We start from the raw sequence: 22,781 nt of genomic DNA, 5'->3' as shown, positions 1-22,781 counted from the left end.
AGTCAGTGCAGGAGCTGTGACATGATTGATGCCGTTCTTGTAGGAGAGAACTAGTAACTTCTTCTTTCTTAGAAATAGGAGAAAATTTCCAGCATGGCAGGCAGGAGGACGCCCACGAGTTCTTACGCTGCACCGTGGATGCCATGCAGAGAGCTTGTCTGAGAGGAAACAGCGAGTAAGCGCAAGCAAATTGTGTTTCCAGCCTTCCCAAGCCCTTTGGAGTCCTTGATGTCCTCCCCTCAAGGAAAACTATGCCCAGGGCTTTCGGACAAAGCCAGACTCTGGGAGGAGATAACTCCACCTTCCCGTTGGTTTGCAGCTTGGACATCTCCTCTCAAGCAACCACCATCGTCCATCAGATCTTTGGGGGCTTTCTGAGATCCAGAGGTACTTTTCCACTGCTATTGCTCTCCTTGGAATAGTCTGTGCCCTCCTGTCTGCCTGCGACAACAGCCGATGGTGTGATTGGTGCAGTGGGTGTGAAGAGGGTAACCCGGCACAGTCAGTCGACTTCCCCTGTCACTGAGCATTTCCATCTGCCTTCCAGTCACATGCTGGAGCTGCCAAGCGGTGTCCGATTCCTACGAGGCCTTCCTGGATGTTCCTCTGGATATCAAAGTAAGAGAGTTTGTAATTGTGCTTCAAGACGTCCCAAGGCCCCTGTAGCTTTCCAGATTCCACACAGTTGGTTTAAAAATGTATCTGACAAGAGAGGTTGGCGGTGGGCGGGAGGTGGAATGGACTGTGTTCTGCAGAGGCCATGGCAGTGGTCTCCCTGCCGGTGCTGGTTTCAGCTGGACAGGCACACGTGCCCCTCTCTGCACTCTGACGTACCCTCCTCCTTCTTCCCTTGCCCTCCCTCAACACCCGTCTGGCTCCCAGGCTCACGGGGGTGTTGTTTCCATCACTGGTGACACCCATACCATCGTAGCTGAACTGTGCGGTGCCACAAAGAGGTGGCTCTGGGGAACCCTGGGAATCCCTGGGAAATGAGGGAGATGTTCAGCATCACACCCTCTTTCTGCCTCCTGGGCGCTGCTTGTGGGTTCACAGTGGGTCTCCTCAGCATCATCAAGCTGTTTTTTTTGCGTAAACTCCTCGTAAGTGTTTGGGTGTGGGAATTTCCCAGAGCTCAGGGCTCTCCCTTCTCACTCCTCCAGGCAGCCGCATCTGTCACCGCAGCTCTGGAAGACTTTGTGAAACCTGAGCACCTGGATGGTGACAACTGCTTTAAATGTAGCAAGTAAGGCTATTATTGATGATGTATTCATACTGGATCCTGTGCGAAGGTGTCATTGAGCAGAAGTCAGCTTTTCACATTGGATTAAGGCACAGTAATGAGACGCAGGTTTTTCAACATGGCGTTGTAGTACTGAAAAGCCTTAAAAGAGCACGGGGATGTGTGAGACAGGAAAGGCTGTCTGGCCTTTGGGGGAAGAAGTGGTGTGTTTCAGCCCTTGGCTCTGTCCTGGCTTTCAAGGTGTGACAAGATGACTGCCGCCTCCAAGAGGTTCACAGTCCATGGCGCGCCCAAGGTTCTCACGGTGTGTCTGAAGAGGTTTGAAGCTTTCACCGGCGACAAGATCAGCAAGGTGTGTGCACAACTGGAGTGCAACGTGCTCTTCCTGGAGCGGGTTTCCCAAAGCCGGACGCTCTGTCGCAAGCTGCTCATGTTGAGATGTTCACGTTCCCTTCTGGGGACACTTCCTGTGGGAAGACAAGTGTGTCCTCTGCTCCCACAGAGCTGCTTTGGTCCAGATGAGTTTCCTGCCACCCAACTCGGGACATATTGCTGTGTCCTGAGGTGTTCCAGGGTCATTGCTGAGCCCTCCTGGTCTCTCCGTAGGTTGTGGAGTATCCCCAGTACCTGGATCTTCGCCCGTACACGTCTCAGGCAGCCGGAGAACCTGTGCTCTACTCCTTATACGCCGTCCTGGTGCACGGAGGTGGCAGCTGCCGTGCAGGACACTACTTCTGCTACATAAAGGTGAAAAGCGACTTCCTTCTGAACAAAGGAAAAATGTATCCTGGGGAGAACTGACTTTCCTGGCCGTGTTACTGACAGCCAAGGATTTGAGGGGAGAAGGTTTCCTCAGGGGCTGGAATGCATATGTTTTGAACACTTCTGGTTCGGCAGTTTTTGGCCTGTGTTTTGTGGAGAAGCCGTGCCATTCATCTCCAGATATCGACGCTTTTCTTTGCAGGCCAGTGATGGACTGTGGTACCACATGAACGATGAGACTGTGAATCTTTGCGACAGTGACACAGTCCTCAGGCAGCAAGCCTATTTACTGTTTTACATCAGGTAATCACAAGTTTAAACTGTGTTCAGAACACATTTCCTTTTCCTGTCTTTGCTATTTTTCTTCTCATCCTCCTGAGTGTTTCTGTCATAGCAGACAATTACCACCTGCATCGTTCAGCCCAACCACATTTCCCATTTGTGGTCCTAGTTGCATCTTCTCCCTGTCATGTAAACTGTTCCAAGAAAATGCCGGAACCCAGAGGAGGCTGCAAGAACAGCCCTCGACAGAGATCCCTCTTTTTTTCCCCAGGTGCTCTGATTTGGAAGTTGGACAAAGGGCTTCTTCCTCACCAGCACCACCAGAAGCCCGTTCCCTCCTCAGTCAGCGGGCGGCTGGCAGCAAGCAGGTGCGTTCTGTGGGACCGCAGCATCTGCCCCGTAGGACTAAGGCGGCTGTGGGGAGGTGGTCCAGGCACCAGATGGACAGCGGGTTTCTTTTGGGGATCTTGGCAGCACTCTCTTTTCCCTCCCACACGGCAGCTTTCTGCACAGTTGCAGCACAGCTCCCATTCCCAACATCCCACCTGGATCTGTCCCCTCTGCAGCCTCCAGGAGCCTTTGGGAGGCCCTTAGCTGTCCCCTCACAGCTTCTGGGGGTTCCCCACTGGTGGGTCCTGTCAGGAGGAAAGGGCAGGAGCTTCTCACAGCTCTCTTTGCAGGACATGGCGGGGGGCATGGAGGATACTCCAGAGGACAGCAGCTCCCCCGCACCAGCCATCACCAGCCAGCAAAGCCGGGCAGGAGCCCAGGAGGCGGCTGCGGGCTGGCCGTGCCCCATCTGGCCAGGCAGGATCAACAGCAGCTCCTCCGTGGGCTCCTGCTTGCGTCGCCACTTCCACGGCTGTCTCAGGCTGGTGTCCAGAAGGAAAGCTGCGTGCCCGCTGCGCTGTCACCCCCGTGACCGTGTGCTCCACTCTGCACGAGGGGATGGCAGCAAAGAGGAGCGGGGATTCAGCCCTTCTGCCCACTGCCAGGAGAACGGTGCCAGGGAGAGGCCCAGGAGCAGATCCCCGCACTGGGGCAACGATCTCCGCAGCTGGGTTGTGGACACCGCGGACTACGAACACTCAGACCGGAGGAGGGGGAGAACCAGTCCCCTGAGCTGTGACCCCACTCACAGGGATGAGGCAGCTCCAAGACCCTCCAGCAGCAGCTCCCAGCCTGCACCAGCACCTCCAGTGCCCTCCAGCAGCAGCTCCCATTCTGCTCCTGCCCCCAGAGCTGCTCAGGGGCAAACCCGGCCAAGGCGGAGAGATCGGAGCAGATCCCCGCAGCAGGACTATGATCTCCGCAGCCGGTTTCTGGAGATCACAGAGCAGCATTGCTCAGCAAGGAGGACAAGGAGCTGGAGAACAAGTCCTCCACGGTGTGACCAAGCCCTAAGGCATGATGCAGCTCCAGGGCCCTCCAGCGGCAGCTCCCGGTGTCGTTCCGCACCCAGAGCTGCTCGGGAGCAGACCCAGCTGAGGCAGAGGGAGCGGAGCAGATCCCCGCGGCGCCGCCATGATCTCCACAGGCAGTTTGTGGAGATCACGGACTGTGACCCCTCAGCACAGAGGAGGAGGACGAGCAGGAAGGCTTCAGTGCCCTGCAGAGGCAGATGAGGAAAACGGTCGGTGGTGACAGGGGCAGATTGCAGCCTGGATGAGGGAGGACACAGCATCTGACGCCTGTGATGCTGGAGAGGAGGAAGAGGAGGAGGAAGAGTCCAGGAAGCAGCAAAGCTGCCCCAGCAGGGACCAAGCTGCCCCAAGGGCACCAGCAGCCAGTGCTGCCTGTGGCAGGAAGAGCTCAGAGAGCCCTTCCAGAGCCACGGGCAGCTCTGCCGCCGGCCCGCCTGCCCACGGCCCCTGGAGGAAGAGCTGAACCTGCGCGCCACGGCGGGATCGTGCTCAGAAACACTCACTGGGCACCAGCGGGCAGAAAAGACAAAGACACGATTAAAAATAAACTCCTATTGGCCTCATGTGTCTCATTTATGGGCTGTTTGCTTCGCTGGGTTTTGAGGCAATTGGAGAAATCCCCATTCTGAGAAGTCTCTGTGGTGGGTTTTGGGAGCTGTGTGTTGTGTGTGCCCATCTTGCTGTCCCTTCTGTTTCAATGTGGAGTTGTAAGGAGCCATTGGAAGGGGGAATGTTGTTTTTGGAACTGATCTGGCACCTGACCCCAGCAGGGGAAGGACTCAGAGACATCAGCCTACGAATCCGTAACGTAAAACAAAGTCCATTTGAAATAATCCCGGAATCCAAACTGATAACTGTATTTTAAAAGTTAATCTAGGGGGAAGGGTAACCAAAGAGCCAGGAATCCATATTTTGAATAAACCAATAAGGTTAGAGGGTTGTCAGAATTAGATGAATGAGACAGGTAGACTGCGGCAAGCAGTGGGTGGTCTGTAACCCTGCAGCGCCAGCGACGGGGAGCAGGGGAGGGATGTGCAGCTGGATCGGTGGGTATGTAACCGGGGCTTTTTGTCCTATTCCCGGTGCCTGTCTTTGGGTAGAACACCTGGTCTTGCCAAATGGTTTATAAAATACGCTTTGCTGAGATGCTGCCCGGGCTGATCTCTTGGCGAGGCGATTGTTTCCTACAGCAGGATTTGCAGCAGAAGGTTGGCAGGACAAGAGGCCCCTGCGGTCAGACAGCACAGCAGACACTGGGACGGGGGGTCACGGGCACCAACCCAGCTCGGGCGGGAACCAAGAGGGTCCCCTCGTGGTCAGCCCCAAAGCGCCATCTGTAGCATCTGCCCGTCCTTCTGAGTGCCCAGAGCCTCCTTCCTGGGGCCAAATCCTCATGTTTAGGGTCCCCACGTGTCTTTCATCACCCACGGCCTTTGCTCAGGGCCCACAGCCTCATTTTCAGGTGGAGCTCGCTGCCTGGCAACAACCGCCCGGAAGTCTGGGGCCAGTCAGTGGATGAAATGCAGCCAATCATATTTGAGGAGGCGGGGCAAGTCATGTGATTGAAATGTAAGCAGCCAATCAAGCATTGAGACCTGCAGGAGAGTTGGCGACAATTGAACAAACTGGGCAGCGTTCAGGGGCGGGCTGTGCTGGCTCCACCAATCAGACCTGGCAGGAGTGCAGCACATGATGATTAACAAAGAGTCTGACCAATCACTTGGTGGGGGGTGCCAGAGGGAAATCCTAGACAGCCAATCAGAAAAGAGCGCCTCAGGGAAGGCAGACACTGTGGAGAGAGTGACCCCTCAGGCAGCCAATCAGAGAGAGTATCAGCTCAGGCCAGGGTGGGCCCCAAACCAGGGCAGAGTCACAGCCCAGGCAGCCAATCAGCTGCAGGATCAGCTCAGGGGAGGAAACTGACAGCCCTCCCGACCAATGGTGGCACAGCCCAGGCTGAGCAGGTGGTTGCTCTGCGGGAGGCCAGGGTGAGTTTTGCCATGGCGCCCGTGGAGCTGCCCCACGGCTGAGCAGCCCCGGCCCAGCCCTGGGGCTGTTGTTGCTGCCTCTGGCTCAGGTGTGCGTGGGCTGCTCTGGCCTTGTTCTCCTGGGCGGGGGAGGGGGCAGGGGGCGCTTGCTGGAGAGGAGCTGCTGGGGCCCCCCGCTCAACTCACCATCTCAGGGCTGACGTGTGATGGCGGCCACGTCCTCCCCTCCTCACCGTCCTCCAGGCGCTGTGGGGTCGCTTGTGCTGCGGGAGGGGATGTGGGTGAGGTGATGGCGGGCACCCCCACGGCAAACACGGCCCCGCCATCGTCGCCCACCCACCCCGTCCTCCACCCCAGCGTCACGTCCTCATCACTGGCGGCCACGTGCTGGCGGCGATGGCGGCGAGAAGCCCAGTGGCCCCTGGCTGCTGTGTGGTGGCACAGCCCAGGGACACTGACTCTGTGAGGCGGTGGCTCCCACAGAGACGGGGGGGCCAGAACATGGGCAAGGGGGGTAGAGCTGGGGGAGGGCTGAAGAGAGGAGGCGGGGCCAGGGCCGGGGCTGCTCAGCCCTGGGGCAGCCCCACGGGCGCCATGTCCGAGCTCAGCCCGGCCACCGGCAGAGCCGCCGCCTTCTCACATCCACCTTTGCCAGCACAGGGCAGCAGGGCGGCCAGTCTCCTCCCTGAGGGGACGCTGCCCCGCATTGGTCCCCTGGGCTGTCACTCTGCCCTGCTTTGGACCCATGACAGTGAACAGAACATGGCAAGAGAGAAAGGAAGAAAGAAAGAAAGAAAGAAAGAAAGAAAAGCAGAAGGAATGAAGGAGAGGGGAAGACAAGGGCAGAGAGCAGGACATAGAGGCAGAAAGAGACAAAAGACAGAGAACAGGTCAGAAAGATTACGAGGGAAAAAGGCAGGGACGCAGATCAAGACAAAGAGATGGAGAAGAAGAAAGAGACAATGGCCTGCAGAGTAGAGAGGGACAGAAAAAATAATGCACAGGGAGCCGGAAAGAGCAGCAATGAGGAGAGGAACAGTTGGATGACAAAGACTTGGAGAAAAGAGAAAGGGGTGACAGGGAGCAGAGCATAATAACAGAGGGCAAGAGAGGTACACGGAAGCCAAAAAAACCCGACAAAGAAGGAAACAGGAGAGGGCAGGGAAGGACTGGGACAAAAAAGAGGGTGACATGACCCCAAGGGCCCAGGACTCACCACAGTTCCTGCTCTCTGCCCTGCCAGGCAAGTTGTGGAGTTCAGGCAATTCTGTCTCTGTGTTTCTGTCCTCCCTTTCTCTTCTGTAGCCCCAGCCGCTTGCCCATCCTCCACCTAGGAGAAGACATCGGTGTTCTACAGCTCTACAGCACGAGGCTTCCCAGACACACACCATGCAAACACACACTCTACGGCCGTACAGTAATTTTCCTCACTGAGCCAGACCCTGCGGTGCAGGTTTGTGATCTGCTCTGCTGCGGCTGCTCACAGGGACTCTTCCTCGCCCAGAGGGGCAGCTGTCTCTGTGCAGCTGCAGCAGCAGCTGTGGGGATCCCTGCACTTCACCCTCCAGCTGCTTCCCCTTCTCCTGCTCTCTCCAGCTCCAGCCCCAGCAGCTCCTCTCCAGCAAGTGCCCCCGCCCAGGAGAACAAGGCCAGAGCAGCCCACGCACACCTGAGCCAGAGGCAGCAACAACAGCCCCAGGGTCCCAGTGCAGCCTCTGGCAGAGAACAAACCAGCAGCCACGATTCCCGCAGCTGCCTTGGCTGGAGACCTCCTGCTGCAGGAGCTCCTGCAGACCCCGCTCCTTCCCCGCACCCGTGCTGCTGGCACCTGGTTAGTGGAGGATGGAGCAGCCCCAGGCCCAGCTGCTGCTGCCAGGAGAGGCCGTGGGGTGGCCTGGGGCTGTGGGACAGGTCAGGGAGGTTTTGGGCTGGGACAGCTGCAGGGGGAGTGGGCTGGGGCAGCTCTGGGATTCGGGGTGCAGGTGCCTGTGCTCCTCATGGGTGGATTTCTCCCTCCAGGGACTGCAGCTTGCTGGTGGAGTTGTCGATGGCTGCCTGAGGGTGACAGTGTTAGTGGCTGGATCCTCTTCTAGGCATCCATTTCACAGACCACAGGCTACTTGAGACTGGCCAGGAGGTCACTTGAAGGGTGAGGTCACTTGGAGGGTGAGGTCACCTGGTCCCACCCCCTGCTCAAGCAGGGCCACCTGCAGCCGGTTGTCCACGATGGTGTTCACAGGGCTGTGCAACATCTCCAAGGAAGGAGACTCCACAAGCTCCCTGGGCACTCTCTGCCAGTGCGCGTCACTCACACAGCACCCTCTGCTGAGCTGCATGAGATCTCTGTCAGCCCATCTCTCCAGTGTGCCCAGGTCCCTGGGGATGGCAGCACGACCCCCCGGCCTAAGTGCCACTCCTCCCAGTGTGGTGTCCTCCGCCAGCTTGCTGAGAGTGCACTCTGCCCCACCATCCAGACCACTTACGGAAGATGTTAAACAGGATTGGACCCAGTATTGACCCCTGGGAGACACTGCCTGTAACTGGCCTCCAACCAGACTTGGTGCCACTGAGCAACACACTCTGGACGGGCCGTCAGCCAGTGTCAGTCTCACTTGCCGCTGGCTCATCCAGCCCATTTCAGTTCCAGGGACTCAAGCTCCATATTTAAAAAAAAGAGACTGCAACATGGGCACATTGCATCAGACAGCTCTCAAAATCCCATCTCGTAAACTGCTCAGACTGGGTGTACTCACCAATTGCCCCAAAATCCACAGAGAAGAAAACACCCTGTAAAGGACACATTTTTAATTATGGGTTTGGCTTTTCTGCCTGCTGGTACGAAATGAGTGTTGTTTTGGGGAAGTGATCCCAAACATTGGACCCACATTCAAGTTCTTCCTCAAGGGGCCTGTGGGCAGGCAGGCAGAGCTGTCCGTGTGTCTGGAGGGGCTCTCTGAGCTCTTCGTGGTCAGAGGCAGCACTGGGAGGAGGGATGAGGGAGCTGCTGGTGCCCTTGGTGCAGCTTGGTCCCTGCTAGAGGAAGTTTTGGTGCTTCCTGGATTCTTCCTCCTCCTCCTCTCTGACATTGCTGGGGTCAGATGCTGTGTTCCTTCCTCTCTCAGGTCACAATCTGCCCCCATCACTACTGCAGTGCCAACAGTACTACTGTTCTCCTGATGTGTATCTCTTGGGCACAGAAGCCTTCCTCCTCTCCTCCTCCTCCTTGCTGAGGGATCATAGTCTGTGGTGTCCACAAACCAGCTGTGGAGATCATGACCCCGCTGTGGGGATCTGCTCCGGTCTCTGTGCCTCAGCTGAGTTTTCTTCTGAGCAGCTGGGGGTACCGAAGCACACTGGGAGCTGGCATTGGAGGGAACTGGAGCTGCAACATCCCTTGGGGCTCGGTCCCAACATGGAGAACTTATTCTCCACCTCCTCGTGCTCCTTGCCAGGCGATGCTGGTCCATGATCTCCATAAGCTGGCTGTGCAGATCACGGCCCTGCTGTGGGGACCTGCTCCGCTTTCTCTGCCTTGGCTGGGTTTGCTCCTGAGCAGCACTGGGGGCGGGAGCACACTGAGAGCTGCGGTTGGAGGGCACTGCCGCTCTGTCATCCCTGGGAGTGGGGTCACAGCTCAGGGGACTGGTTCTCCCCCTCCTCCGGTCTGAGTGTTCGTAGTCCGCGGTGTCCACAACCCAGCTGCGGAGATCGTTGCCCCAGTGCGGGGATCTGCTCCTGGGCCTCTCCCTGGCACCGTTCTCCTGGCAGTGGGCAGAAGGGCTGAATCCCCGCTCCTCTTTGCTGCTGTCCTCTCGTGCAGAGTGGAGCACACGGTCATGGGGGTGACAGCGCAGTGGGCATGCGGCTTTCCTTCTGGATACCAGCCTTATGCAGCCACGGAAGAAGCAGTGCAAGCAGGAGCCCAGGCAGGAGGCGATGTTCAGCCTTCCTGGCCAGATGGGGCACGGCCAGCCCGCAGCTGCCTCCTGTGCACCTGCCCAGCTTTGCGGGCTGGTGTTGGTTGGTGCGGAGGAGCTGCTATACTCTGGAGAGTCCTCCATGCCCCCCGCCATGTCCTGCAAAGAGACCTGTGAAAAGGTCCTGCCCTCTCCTCCTGACAGGACCGTAACAGTGGGGAAACTCCAGAGGCTGTAAGGGCTCCCCAATGGCTCCTGGAGGCTGCAGGGGGGCCAAGGAGGACAAATGGAAGGGATCCAGGTGGATGCTGGGAGAGGGAGCCGTGCTGCAACTGTGCAGAAAGCTGCCGCGAGATGGAAAAGAGAGCACTGCCAAGATTCCTGAAAGAAACCTGCTGTCCATCTGTGTCCTGACCCACCTACCCAGAGTTACCTTAGTTCTATGAGGCAAACCCTGTGGCGCTGCACAACTCACCTGCTTGCTGCCGGCCACCCAATGGCTGAGGAAGGAACTGACAGGTGATGGCACCAGTGAGCTAGAAACCCCTTCTCCACTTTTCAAACCAGAGCACCTGGAGAAAAAAAAGAGTCACCTCAGTTTAGGGTTGTCCTTGCAGGCTCCTCTGGGCTTCAGTCAATTTCTTGGAACAGTTTCAACAAGAGATACAAGATGTAACCACGACTGCAAACGGGAAACTGTATTGGGTTCTTCCAACCAGGTCTGCCCCCTACGACCTCCATTTCATAGAATCGTCACATGGTGCAGGTAGGAAGGGACCTTTAAGACCATCTAGTTCCATTGTCCCTGCCTTGGGCAGGGATACCTTCAACTAGATTGTGTTGATCAAAGCCCCATCCAATCTGGCCTTGAACACTTCCAGTGAGGGTTCATCCCCATTCACAGCTTCTCTGGGCGACCTCTTCAAGAGTCTCACCACCCTCACAGTAAAGAATTTCTTCCTAATATGTAATTGAAATCAGTCCTCCTCTGGTTTAAAACAGCAGCCAGCTTCAGCTAGCAGACAAGTAGCAGTTTACAGCAGGACAGCAGTCTAAAGCCCAACAAGGAAAGACAAATAGGGATGTGGGGTAGTTCAGGTTTGACAGCGCTGAACAATGCAGGTGTTACTTGTCTGCTGTGACAGAAAGAGAAACACTCAGGAGGATGAGAAGAAAAATAGCATAACCATGAAAAGGAAACATATTCCAAAAACGTCTTAGTACTTGTAATTACCTGACATAAAACAGTAAATAGGCTTGCTGCCTGAGAACTGTGTCGATGTCATGAAGAGCCACAGACTCATCGTCCATCTTGTACCACAGTCCACCACTGGCCTGTGAAGAAAAACGTCAGCATCTCCAGATGAGCTGCATGCCTTCTCCACAAAAACACAGGCCAAAACCTGCGGAACCAAGAGTACATTGAAACAAATCCAATCCAGGGAGACCTTCTTCCCCAAAACCCTGGCTGCCATAACACTGCCATGAAAGTTGTTTTCCCCAGGATGCATTTTGCCCTTGTTAGGAAGGAAGTTGCTCTTTACCTTTGTGTAGCAGAAATAGTGTCCTTCATGGCAGCCGACACCGCTGTGCACCAGGACAGCATATAAGGAGTAGAGCACAGGTTCTCCGGCTGTCTGAGACATGTATGGGTGACGATCCAGGTACTCAGGACACTCCACAACCTACGGAGAGACCAAGAGGGCTCAGAATGGATCCTGAAATATTTCATGAAACAGCCTTCCAAGTTGAGGGGGCAAAAGTGTATAATGACATCTTTGGGTCTCATGAACACTTGGTTTTCCCTAAAGCAACATGTCATGGTTTGGGTGGCAGGAAACTGCTACCAGTCAAAGACACTCTGCTGGAGCAGAGGACATGCTCATCTTCCTACGGGAACTCTTCCCAGAAGGGAACATGAAAAACTCAACATGTACAGCTTGCAGAAGAGCATACTGCTTTGGGAAATCTGCTGCAGGAAGAGAAATATGCACTCCAGTTGCACACACACCTGGCTGATCTTGTCACCAGTGAAGTCTCCAAACCTCTTCAGACACACCGTAAGAACCTTTGGTGCATGATGGACTGTGAACCTCTTGGAGGCAGTAACCATCTTGTCACACCTTGAAACCAAGCACAAAACCAAGTGCCGAAATGCACCATTTTTTCCTCCCACGAGGCCAGACGAATGTGCACGTCTCACACATCATTACACTGGTTTAAGGTTATTCAGTACCAAAAGGCCATATTAAATATGCTGTGTCTCATTGTGCACTAAACTGATGTGAAAAAATTACTTCTGCTCTATGACATGCAGCATCTTCATGCAGGATCTAGTATTAATATGTCATTAGTAATTGTCTCACTTGCTACATTTAAAGCAGTTGTTGCCATCCAGGTGCTCAGGTTTCACAAAGTACTCCAGAGCTGCGGTGACAGATGCAGCTGCCTGGAGGAGTTAGAAAAGAGAGAAATGAACTTGGAGAAACATCTTTGCCCAAACACTTACTAGGAGTTTACACAAAAACCCAGGTAGCTGATGCCGAGGAGACCCACTGTGAACCCACAAGCAGCGTCCATACAGAGGGTATTACACTGAACATTTCCCTCATTGCCGAGGAATTCCTGGGGCTCTCAACAGCTCCCTCTCTGTGGCACCACGCAGTTCAGCTCCCGATGGTGTGCAGGGTTGTCAACAATGGAAACAACACACCTCATCAGCCTGGGAGCCAGATGGGTGTTGTGGGAGGGCAAGGGAAGAAGGAGGAAAATACGCCATGGAGGCAAGAGAGGCTCATGTGTGCCCGTCCAGCTTAAAGCCGGCACCGACAGGGAGACCACTGGCACGGCCTCCCCAGAAGGACACAGTTCATTTGACTTCCCACCCACCACCAAGATCTCTTGTGTTCGCAGTGTCAGTTTTTAAGCCAACTGCGTGGATTCTGGAAAGCTTTGGGATGTCTTGAAGCACAATTACAAACCCTCTTACTTTTGTATCCAAAGGAACATCCAGGAAGGCCTCATAGGAATCAGAAACAGCTTGGCAGCTCTTGCACGAGACTGGAAGGCAAATGGAAATGTTCAGCGATAAGAGAAGTTGGTTATGTTGGTTTACACTTCTCATATATACTATGCTAATTAGCTGATCAGCTGATTATCACAGGCAGACAGAAGGGCACAGAAAATTCCAAGGAGAGCAATAGTTGTGGAAAAGTACCTCTGGATCTCAGAAAGCCCACGAATATTTGATGGATGATGGTAGTTGACTGAGAAGAGATGTCCATGCTGGAAATAAATGGGAAGGCAGAGTTATCTCCTCCAAGACTTTGGCTTGTCTGAAAGCCCTGGGCCCAGGTTTTCCATTATGGGAGTACATCAAGGAGTCCAAAGGGCTCAGGAACACTCAAAAGGTAATTTCCTTGCACTTACTCGCTGCTTCCACTCAGACAATCTCTCTGCATGGCATCCACAGTGCAGCATAAGAACTCGTGGGCATCCTCCTGCCTGCAATCCTGGAAATGTTCTCCTGTTTCTAAAAAGGAAGTAGTTAATAGTTCACTCTTACAGGAATGGAAGAAAACATATCAAAGTACCTGAAATGGCTTATGTCTGAGAACACTGACGACTGCTCAAGGCTCAATGGCCCTGGCTGAGGAATGCAGGACCTCGTTAACCTGTGCTTCCATTCTGCACACCGTGCAGAAGCCTTCCCGGCTCCCTGAAGAGGGAGGGAGAGAAGAAAGCTTCTCGGGTTAGCAAAATATCCACAGCAATGGGAAACCTAATGGAGATCTTGTCTTGAAGTTATAAGAACAGACTCCACTCCTCTTCTCCCAAGGTGCCAACGTCCAAACAGCCCTGGGATATTTTAGTGCATGGAAAATGTTCTTCAGAGGGACGCTGAACTGACCAAAGGTTTCTGTACAATAAGAAAGAGAATTTAACTTACAAGAAGAGGGACTGAGACCTGGGGATAGAAAGAGATACAACAAGCAGCTTCTAGGCTTGCATGTTCAAAGAACAGCCCTGCGGGGACTGACAAAGAAGGGCTGCTTTTCTCCTAAATCAATTCCAGATACTGGGAGCCCTTGGGCCCTGCTCAACAGATGTACAAGGAAATGTTCACAGAAGTGCTGACAGGCCTGGCTGTGCTCCCCAGAGAGCAGGTGGCTGGCCAGAGGGTGGTGTAGGTCAGGCACTGCAGGATGGAATTGAGGAAGCATGTGTTGCCCACGTTGTGCAGTCCCGCTCCAGCGCTCTGGCTGTGCTGCGAGGCCATGCAAATCTTCTCTAGGGGAAAGAAGATCCTCTGTGGTGGAGCCATTCCCTCAGCAACGACTGCCAAGAAACCACATTTGAAAAGAAATAATGTTGTTGCATGAAAGCACATTTTAAAAGTCAAGTTTTCTACAGGAGTACCCAGGACAACCAGCCCTAACCTCCAACAGAGATACATTGGGGCAAGCCTAACACTGCCATTGCAATTTGCTGGTCAAGAAACAGTTTTGAAAAAGTGTGTTCCCCTGCTTACTTTGCCTCAAGTCCAACAAACCCACACTCATTTCTGTGCCCCAGACAACCTTCCTTTCCCTCTAGAGTCTTGAATGGCATTAGCAGGTCAAGTCTTCCCTTTTCTTGATTGTAAGTTGATGAAAACAACCAAGTACCTGGCACAGAAGGTAACCCTACTGATGTCAGACCTTTCTGCGAGCAATGACGTCTTTAAAACTCCTGTACACAGTGGCAGGGAGTGAGGAAACACAGCTTCCCGTGTCTAATTGAGAACACCTTGGTAAGTCTGGCTGCTCTCAGGAAGTGCCCCAGAATTCACTCTAGGGTGTCAGCGCATCAATATTCAGGAATTGAGCACCAGCCACGTCCGTTGACTTTGGGGATTCACAAAGTCCGAGGCTGCTGCTGCAGCTGCTACTCACAGAAGTCATTCTCCATTGTGGCCATCGCTCCTCTCAGGAACACAGGGCTCTGGATGATAAAGGATGTCAGGATGTGCTCCAGAAAGAGAAGATGAGCGTCAATCCCGTCACCTGATTCCAAATAAAGAATTGTACCTCAACAAAATGATTAAAAAATACCCAAATTGAAACCCACAGAACAGCATCTGCCACCAAGAGTGTTTCAGTGGCAGTTTTAACTGCTGCAGAGCTGCAAGGCTGATGACCTTCCCATGACTCTCACAGGGCCCCAGTTCACAGCAGTTTCAAAGGCCTTTTGCAAGTCTCCAATGCACGCTACCTTCTCTGAAGAGGACCTGCTGCTGACCTGTTGCTGCTCCTGCCCCATCAGCACGTAGATATGGGTGGGCTCCTCACAGGGGTCTGCTGTCACCTGTGGGGAGGAGGGGACGGTCACCCAGCGTGGCGGTGGCATGGGCGAAAGGGGTGGGGGTGAGGGGTCGGCGTACGTCATCGATGCCACGGGAGAGGGCCTGGCAGTGGCAGGTGTGGCAGCCAGAGTCATGGAGGAAGAGGGTCCTGCCGTAACCCAGGAGGAAGAGGTGCTGCTGGGCAGGCAGCAGCTTGTGGTGGCCGTGAGCAAAGGGGAGGGGATGGCGGCCACCAGCGCTGGCTGCTGACAGGGGCCCAGGCCCTGGAGGCTCAGCCCGTTGGTGTCTGGAGGGGGAAGCAGAGACGTTGTCATGGGCTGGGGACAAAGTGCCACCACCCTCCCGTCCCTTGGCGGTGCCGCGGGCTCACAGCTGAGGCTGCGGCATCTTGCAGGGCCGGGTGCTGGTGGGGGCAGAGGGGGCAGAAGTGGCCCCAGGCGGCCTCGCTGTTCACAGCTCATGGCGGCAGCAGCAGGTCTGGCCCCGGCTCAGCAGGTCGGGCAGCGTCAGGAGATGATGAGCAGGAGCTGTGGGGAGGCGGGGAGAGCGTCAGCCCTGGGACCCCCTGCTCTGAGGGGAGACCCCAGCCCCGCCATCCCCCCTCTCAGCTCACCATCTCAGGGCTGACGTGTGGTGGCGGCCACGTCCTCCCCTCCTCACCGTCCTCCAGGCGCTGTGGGGTCGCTTGTGCTGCGGGAGGGGATGTGGGTGAGGTGATGGCGGGCACCCCCACGGCAAACACGGCCCCGCCATCATCGCCCACCCACCCCGTCCTCCACCTCAGCGTCACGTCCTCATCACTGGCGGCCACGTGCTGGCGGCGATGGCGGCGAGAAGCCCAGTGGCCCCTGGCTGCTGTGTGGTGGCACAGCCCAGGGACACTGACTCTGTGAGGCGGTGGCTCCCACAGAGACGGGGGGTCCAGAACATGGGCAAGGGGGGTGGAGCTGGGGGAGGGCTGAAGAGAGGAGGCGGGGCCAGGGCCGGGGCTGCTCAGCCCTGGGGCAGCCCCACGGGCGCCATGTCCGAGCTCAGCCCGGCCACCGGCAGAGCCGCCGCCTTCTCACATCCACCTTTGCCAGCACCGGGCGGCAGGGCGGCCAGTCTCCTCCCTGAGGGGACGCTGCCCCGCATTGGTCCCCTGGGCTGTCACTCTGCCCTGCTTTGGGCCGCCCTTCCCTGAGGTGATCCCGGCTCTGATTGGCCCCCAGCTGGTCAGGCTCCTGCAATGCAGTGCCCGCCCTTCATCTGAGGTGCTGACCTCTGATTGGCTGCTTGGGCTGTCACTCTGCCCGACACCTTGCCCCTCATGTCATGGCCTCAGCAGAGGAGGATGCGATGGCGGAAAGCGCCAAATTCATCTTCAGTGCCCAAGGGTTTTCTCCTGGCCTTGTGCTGACGACTCACATTGGGACGTGCATAATCAGCCTGCGTTATGTCACTTTCAGCAGCTGCTGCTTTGGCAGAAATGGCTTCAGAAGCTGAGGGAGTAAAAAGATTCTCCACCTCTTGGCTCAAGTTGGAAGGAACCTTCCTGGATTCTCCACAGGCAAACAGAACTTCCATCACTGCGGGTCCCATCACAAGATTGCTCAGGTCCAGGGGCACTGCACAAGATAAAAACACATTTTTCACTTGAAACAGACCATCTAGAAGATGAACATCAGGAGTAAATGCCCTGGAGGAAAAAATTGGTGGCTACTGGAAAACTCTGAGTCATGTTCCCTTTAGAAACTCAGTTCCCAGAGAAAGTGTTTGTTTGGGCTTTTTCCTCTTGATTCTGCAAGTCCTGCATTAAAAAGCCGCACCCAGTGCAACTGTCTGATGTGCTGCTCTGAATCACATCAATAGTCAAAACCGCTGTATTTGTTCCCCTCCCAACTACAGCAAAGTGAACACCTGGATTTCACGCTCTTTCCCAAAGAGCTGATTGTAGGAAGTTACATTCACATCCCAGGATGGAAATAAAGGGAAAGAGGAATAGGAAAAGCATTCCAGACAATGGGAAAAAAAAAATGGAAAAACATTCTATAAAGGAACAAATATTTTCCAAGAGGCATCCACCTGTATTTCATATCAGAAATACGCTCAGTGCCGATGTTTGCAACATGAGGTGTACAATGTGGCATTCTCTGTACTGCTTTAAATATGTTAAATAGTATTAATAGACGAGTAAAACAATGATAAACTTTTATGTAACCTTGTTTCCATCACAGTGTACTCACTTCACCTTATTTCCTCTGACAAGCTGTTCAACTGGCCATGTGTGAGAGATTCAAAGATAATGTCTTGAGGACCCGTGTTGGAAAGTAAAATGTGGGAAAGCAAGATGTGCGGTTCCAGCCACCTGGATGATAAAGGAAGATCAATACTAACATGACCATCCGGACGGTCAAAGACATAATAGTAACATAATAATATATAAAGGGCCTTGGACAGATTACTTTGAAGTATCTTTCTCATAACTGTAAAAAGTTATAGCCCAGACTCGTGAGAATGGTATCTCGGGCTGGATAACCGCCCCCTAGTGCATGGGACGTGTGAATGTCCTTGGGCCTGGTCTGTGAATGAGTGGAAAAACAAGTGAGACAAACATCACATGAGTTTAGTGTGTTTTTAATAACAATTAGTGGAAAAACACCTTTTGTAAACATCTTACTCCAGGCCCGTACCTGTAAATCCTATAAATTGTCAATGGTGAATAAAGAAGGCAGCCTAGGCCTAGGTCAGCTCTCTGCCTGGCCAGGCTCTGCGCTCCTTCCTGAACAAGATCTCTGCATCTGCGTGAATTTCTGTGTCCTGGTATGCGTCGTTCCTAATCGCCGCAAAAAATCCTGCAGGTGATCTGGAACTGTGCGCAGCACTGACCACACGGCACCTCTCAGCAGCAGAAGCACCTTTCCTGCCCAACAGGGTTTGCTCCCTCCCCCCACAGCTTCTCCCCTCCTGTTGCTGGGCTCTCCCGGCAGGCTGAGCGCTGACCCTGCAGGCGGCAGAGTCCCTGCCCGGCACAGCCCTGGGGTGCAGGGACCCTGCTCTGCAGGACAGCCCTGGGCACCCATCCTGCACATTGACATTTACACCCCACAGCCACCCTGGGGAGAACGCAGCATTCACGTCTTGTCACTCTGACAGCGCAGAAGACAACCCCTGCTCTGCAGCACATCCTCTCCTCTGCATCAGGGAATCTCTAAGAGTTGTACTTACGTCTCTTGTAGGCTCTGCAATGTGACAGGTATCAGAGATTCTGCCATGATTTGCAGATGCAACGTCCTGCAGCCACAGGCTTAATATTTGTGAAGATTTCTCTCCCAGTGATCTCTCAGCATCCTCCACCCCATGTTGTCTTTCCCCTCTGTGTGCCTGTCTCCTGTGCCCTCGGTGCTGCAGGCAGAGCCCTCACCCTGCTGCGTGTGCAGAGGAGCTGCCCTGGGCAGAGCTGTCTCTCTGCAGCGCTGCCGCTGCCGTGAGCTCCCTGTGTCCAGGAGCCCAGCCCAGCTCAGCAGCACAGGAGCAGCCCATGATGTCCCTTTCTCTGCCCCCTCTGGGCTCCCTCCAGGTGTCCCTGGGCCTCCAGGGACACAACATTTCAAACAGCTTCAAGTAATCAGTGATGTTGATTCTCTCTCCTCTGCACAGACACTTCTTGCCAGCATTATATTCTTCCTATTAGAAAATAAACTGGTATGAAAATCATCTCTTCTTGTCCCATCATTAGACAGGACGCCAGGAAGGTTACAGCAAAGGATCTAATTTCTCCAAGCTGAAGGAGGAATATCTTCAGTTGAATGGATTTAGTAATTTTATTCTGGTTTTATACTCCTCGGTCTAGAGAGACATTCAGCAATACTTGGCCATGTCACGTCTGTGCTCTGCAGCAAAGCCTTTGCACACATAGGCTCTTGGACACTTGGTACCAGGTTTCTTGTGCAGGTCAGAGCTGGGCTGGTGCCACAGCTGGGGTGGCTCAGCCCAGATGTGAGGCAATGTCCTCAGCCAGGGACCTGACTGTGATAAGCAGGTGTCTTCTCCTTGCAACAGAGTATATCTTATGACCATGAAACTAGCAACTGTTAGCAACTATTAGCGATGGGAACGTAGCTTGTAAAACCTCAGCCGAACTAACTTTGCAAAAAGTAACTAATCAGTATGTAACACGCTAGCCATAGACTATATAAATGTGTAGCCTCTGATCAATAAATCGGACACTTGTTTGCATCAAACTGCGTCCCCGTCTCTCAATCGCGGCAAATGGTGACCCCGACGTGATGCGTGATCGTCCGTGACAGGAACGCAGGTCAAATAACCGCCTGCCTGGTGGCAGCCCAGGGCAAGGTGGCCTGCCGCGACGTCCCGCAGAACTTGGGAAGTGCTGCTGAAAGAAGCAGGATAAGCCGGCCGGCGAATCACTCCCTCCGTCTGGAACGAGAGGTGAGCTGCTGCAGGAAACTAAATGGGGAATCAGGAGAGTTCCCCTGAAAGAGACGTTTATGAGCACATGAAAACTCTGCTTAATAAGCAGGGAAGAGGAGCTCTTTCGGGACAAGATCTTAAATTAATCCCAAAATGGGTGCAAGTTACGGTCCCTACGGTGACTGCCTCCTCAATTTTTACGCTTGAACTTTGGGACAATATAGAGCAGAGGGAATGGGATGGAGTCAGTGGTGGAAATCATGGGACTGCCTTAAAAGACCTTGGGGCTGAACGATCTGCTGCTGCTGGAATTTTTGCAGCGTTGCAGCCTGATAAGTATCCTGAAAGTTGCTGTGAAGTTTACCCGGCTTGTGTCTGTGATACCCTCCCTACTCCATCCCCTGCTGTACTGTCGGCGCCCCCGATGGCTCAGCAGTCCGGGGCGGGGGGAGGAAAAATGCCGAGCGGGTGGCCTCCTGTACCATCGTCCAGAGGATTGGAGTCGGACAACTTACTCAAAGACCCTGTGAAAGCTGAGAATGCTAAAGTCGTAAACGAGTGTACTATCAGTCCTTTTACCAATTTTACCAGTCTGCTTTTACTGTTTTTTAACCCTCTAACCCCTACGAAAGAGCAGAGGGAGTCACCGGATGAGAACTGGGCAAAGGAACTCTGTGAAAGGTAACAGCTATAGATCATTAGAGACACTAATTGAAACACCGTAATCAGGGTCCCAATGAGACTTACACGTAATTTATTGACCATCTTCAAGAGGCCATCAGTAAGCAGGTTGAAAACTTGGAAGCTGAGGAAGCATTGGTGTTTCAATTAGCAGTAGAGAATGCTAATGTTTGCTATCAACATGTTATTTGCGAGTTTTACAGTGCATATTGTGTGTTTCTGTGTATTGCCTCTCTGAAAATCGAGCGGCTTGTCAGGAATGTGAGTTAACTGTTTTCAAGCAGACCTGTGCGTTTCCCCCCCCACCTTCCCTCCTTCCCTCCCTCCCTCTTCTCAAGGTTTTTACTTGCAAGATGGGGTCAGGAATAATTGTTTTCAGCTGTGTTCCTAAAAAATCAGTATTGCGAGGTGTTTTAAAACTTGGGAAAGCACTCGGAATTATAAGGAAGGAAGATCTTGTTAAATATTGAAATCAGTGTTTGCTGCTGTATGAGTTAAATGATTAGGGAAAGTGTCCGGAGGATAGAATCTTGTTGCAACTAATGTTGTTTTTGAGGCCAGCAGAGCGGGACAAAATGAATCCCTGCAAGAGATCATTAAATCATCTCAGACAGCTGAGAGACTTAACTGATAACACACAAGTCGCGAAACTTGTTAAAGTCTGCAAGGTTCTTTCCTCATTAACCTGTGTTCTTTGTGGGAATCTGTTTAAGTATGTTACAATTTCGATAGGTTTGTGCTATATGGTATGATAAGTTCGTACTCTGTTAAATCGTGAGAATCCGTTGACTCAAAATGTGCATTTTGTGATGGTTCGGAAGATCATGAGTGATTTGGTTCCTTGCTGCATGAATGTGATCGTAAAAATTTTGCGTGTAGTAGCTGTTGTTTTTCTCTCTAGCATGCTAGCTTTATTCCAATATCCAGACTTGCGCAACTCTGTGACAGGCTGTCTCTCATCTCGGTACACTAAATTTGGCTTTTTCATATGCACATCAAGTAAAGAATCCAGGTTTTGGATTAACAGTTATAGCGCACCAGATGAGACACTGAAAACAAACAAAGCAAAAAGGAAGGCCTTGCCCGGTTCAGCTCGTTGCGATGGCGGGGGGGCGAGTACTGATGGGCTCCGGCGCTGCTGACCTGTTTTGTCAGGGAGACCCAGAGGTACCTCCACCTGCCTGAGCAGTGAGCGGCTCAAAGGTGCAATGCAAAAATTGAGATATTGTCTTAAATTAGTGTGACTATAATCTATCTGCATATTTGACCTGGGTATTTGGTTTTCACATCTGAGCTCAGTATTTTGGTTTGCATATTCATATTTGGTACCAAAAGAATCTTTTCTGGGGAGATAATTACAAAATGGGAACCGGTTCCACTGCTAAAATTCCACCTTGCTCCCCCTTTAGGATGCATCCTTACACCTTGGAGCAATTGCTTATATTGTTAGAAAAGTATTTAAATTGTTAAAATGCTATGATAGACGTGAATTTAGAAGAGGTTGTATTTAAAAGTTGCTAGAATATTAACTGATTTAGATTTAGGAAAATAGAGTAATGGATTGAGGTTTATTATACTGGTTTATACAGTTTTTGACATGTCTGATTGTAAAAGGTAAATAGAGCTAAGGAATGTGTAACTGAGAAGTTTCCCAGAGCCTCCTTCTACATCACTGCGCTCACCCCAAGTAGTAGAGCAGTTACTGCAAGAGATTAACAATTATCTATGGGACACATTGTACCCTCTACAAGTCCCTGGAATTCACCTGTTTTTGTTATTAAAAAACAAACTGGCAAGTGGCGCTTGCTCCATGACCTGAGAAAAATTAATGACGCTATGGAAAACATGGGAGCCCTGCGACCCGGGCTACCGTCACCTACCATGATCCCTCGAGATTGGCATTTAACTATCATAGATCTCAAAGATTGCTTTTTCAATATTCCATTGCATCCAGACGATGCTCCTAAATTTGCTTTTTCGGTCCCTAGCGTCAACATGCAAGCTCCTTTGCAAAGATACCAGTGGGTTGTGCTACCACAGGGAATGAAAAATAGTCCCACAATATGCCAATGGTATGTGGTCAAAATACTTAGTCCTGTCAGAACTGTGGTACCTGCTGCATTGTTATATCATTATATGGATGACATTCTAGTGGCAGCACAATACCATGAAGTCATGGAGAAAGCTGTAGCCCTGGGAATCTGATATCAAAATTGTTCAAGGTTCTCCTCAAATAGTGGAATTATCCGCAGTTGTTCGAGTTTTTCGTAAATGGTCTGTTCCTCTTAACATAATTACTGATTCTGCTTATGTTGCAGGAATTGTTAGCCGAGCTGAGGCTTCTGTATTACGGGATGTTTCTCATGCTGCATTATTTGACTTGTTACAGGAACTTATCTTCCGTGTCGCACAAGCTAAACTTACCTCACAACAAGCCAATAATATCATTGCAGTGTGTCCTGATTGTCAGAGACACTCTTTTCCTTCCATAGCAGGAGGAGTTAACCCCAGAGGTTTACAGAGTCTTCAACTCTGGCAAACAGATGTTACTCATTTTGCCAAATTTGGTCGTTTAAAGTTTATTCATTGCTCTGTTGATACATTTTCGGGAATGTTATTTGCCTCCTGTCATACAGGAGAAAAAGCACGCGATGTGCAAAAACATCTAATGCGCGCTTTTGCCACTTTAGGGGTACCCTCTCAAATTAAAACAGACAATGGTCCCGCATA

General features: G+C 52.7%; 2 long non-coding RNA genes across 2 annotated transcripts in view; one reads left to right on the top strand and one right to left on the bottom strand.

Moving 5' to 3' along the window:
• Positions 1–7,027, bottom strand: part of LOC309443939 — a 56,221-nt gene extending 49,194 nt beyond the window's left edge. Inside the window, exons 1-2 of the long non-coding RNA XR_014184885.1 lie at positions 6,913–7,027; positions 5,883–5,959 (exon numbers count right to left, since the gene is read on the bottom strand). This is a non-coding gene — a long non-coding RNA (uncharacterized lncRNA). The remainder of the gene's footprint in view (positions 1–5,882; positions 5,960–6,912) is intronic.
• LOC309443938 overlaps positions 5,679–22,781 on the top strand; it is a 45,073-nt gene continuing 27,970 nt past the window's right edge. The window contains exon 1 of the long non-coding RNA XR_014184883.1: positions 5,679–5,785. This is a non-coding gene — a long non-coding RNA (uncharacterized lncRNA). The remainder of the gene's footprint in view (positions 5,786–22,781) is intronic.

Source organism: Streptopelia decaocto (assembly GCF_964273445.1).
Source record: "Streptopelia decaocto genome assembly, chromosome: 9".
NCBI lineage: Eukaryota > Metazoa > Chordata > Aves > Columbiformes > Columbidae > Streptopelia > Streptopelia decaocto.
This window is presented reverse-complemented; position numbering and strand designations above follow the sequence as displayed.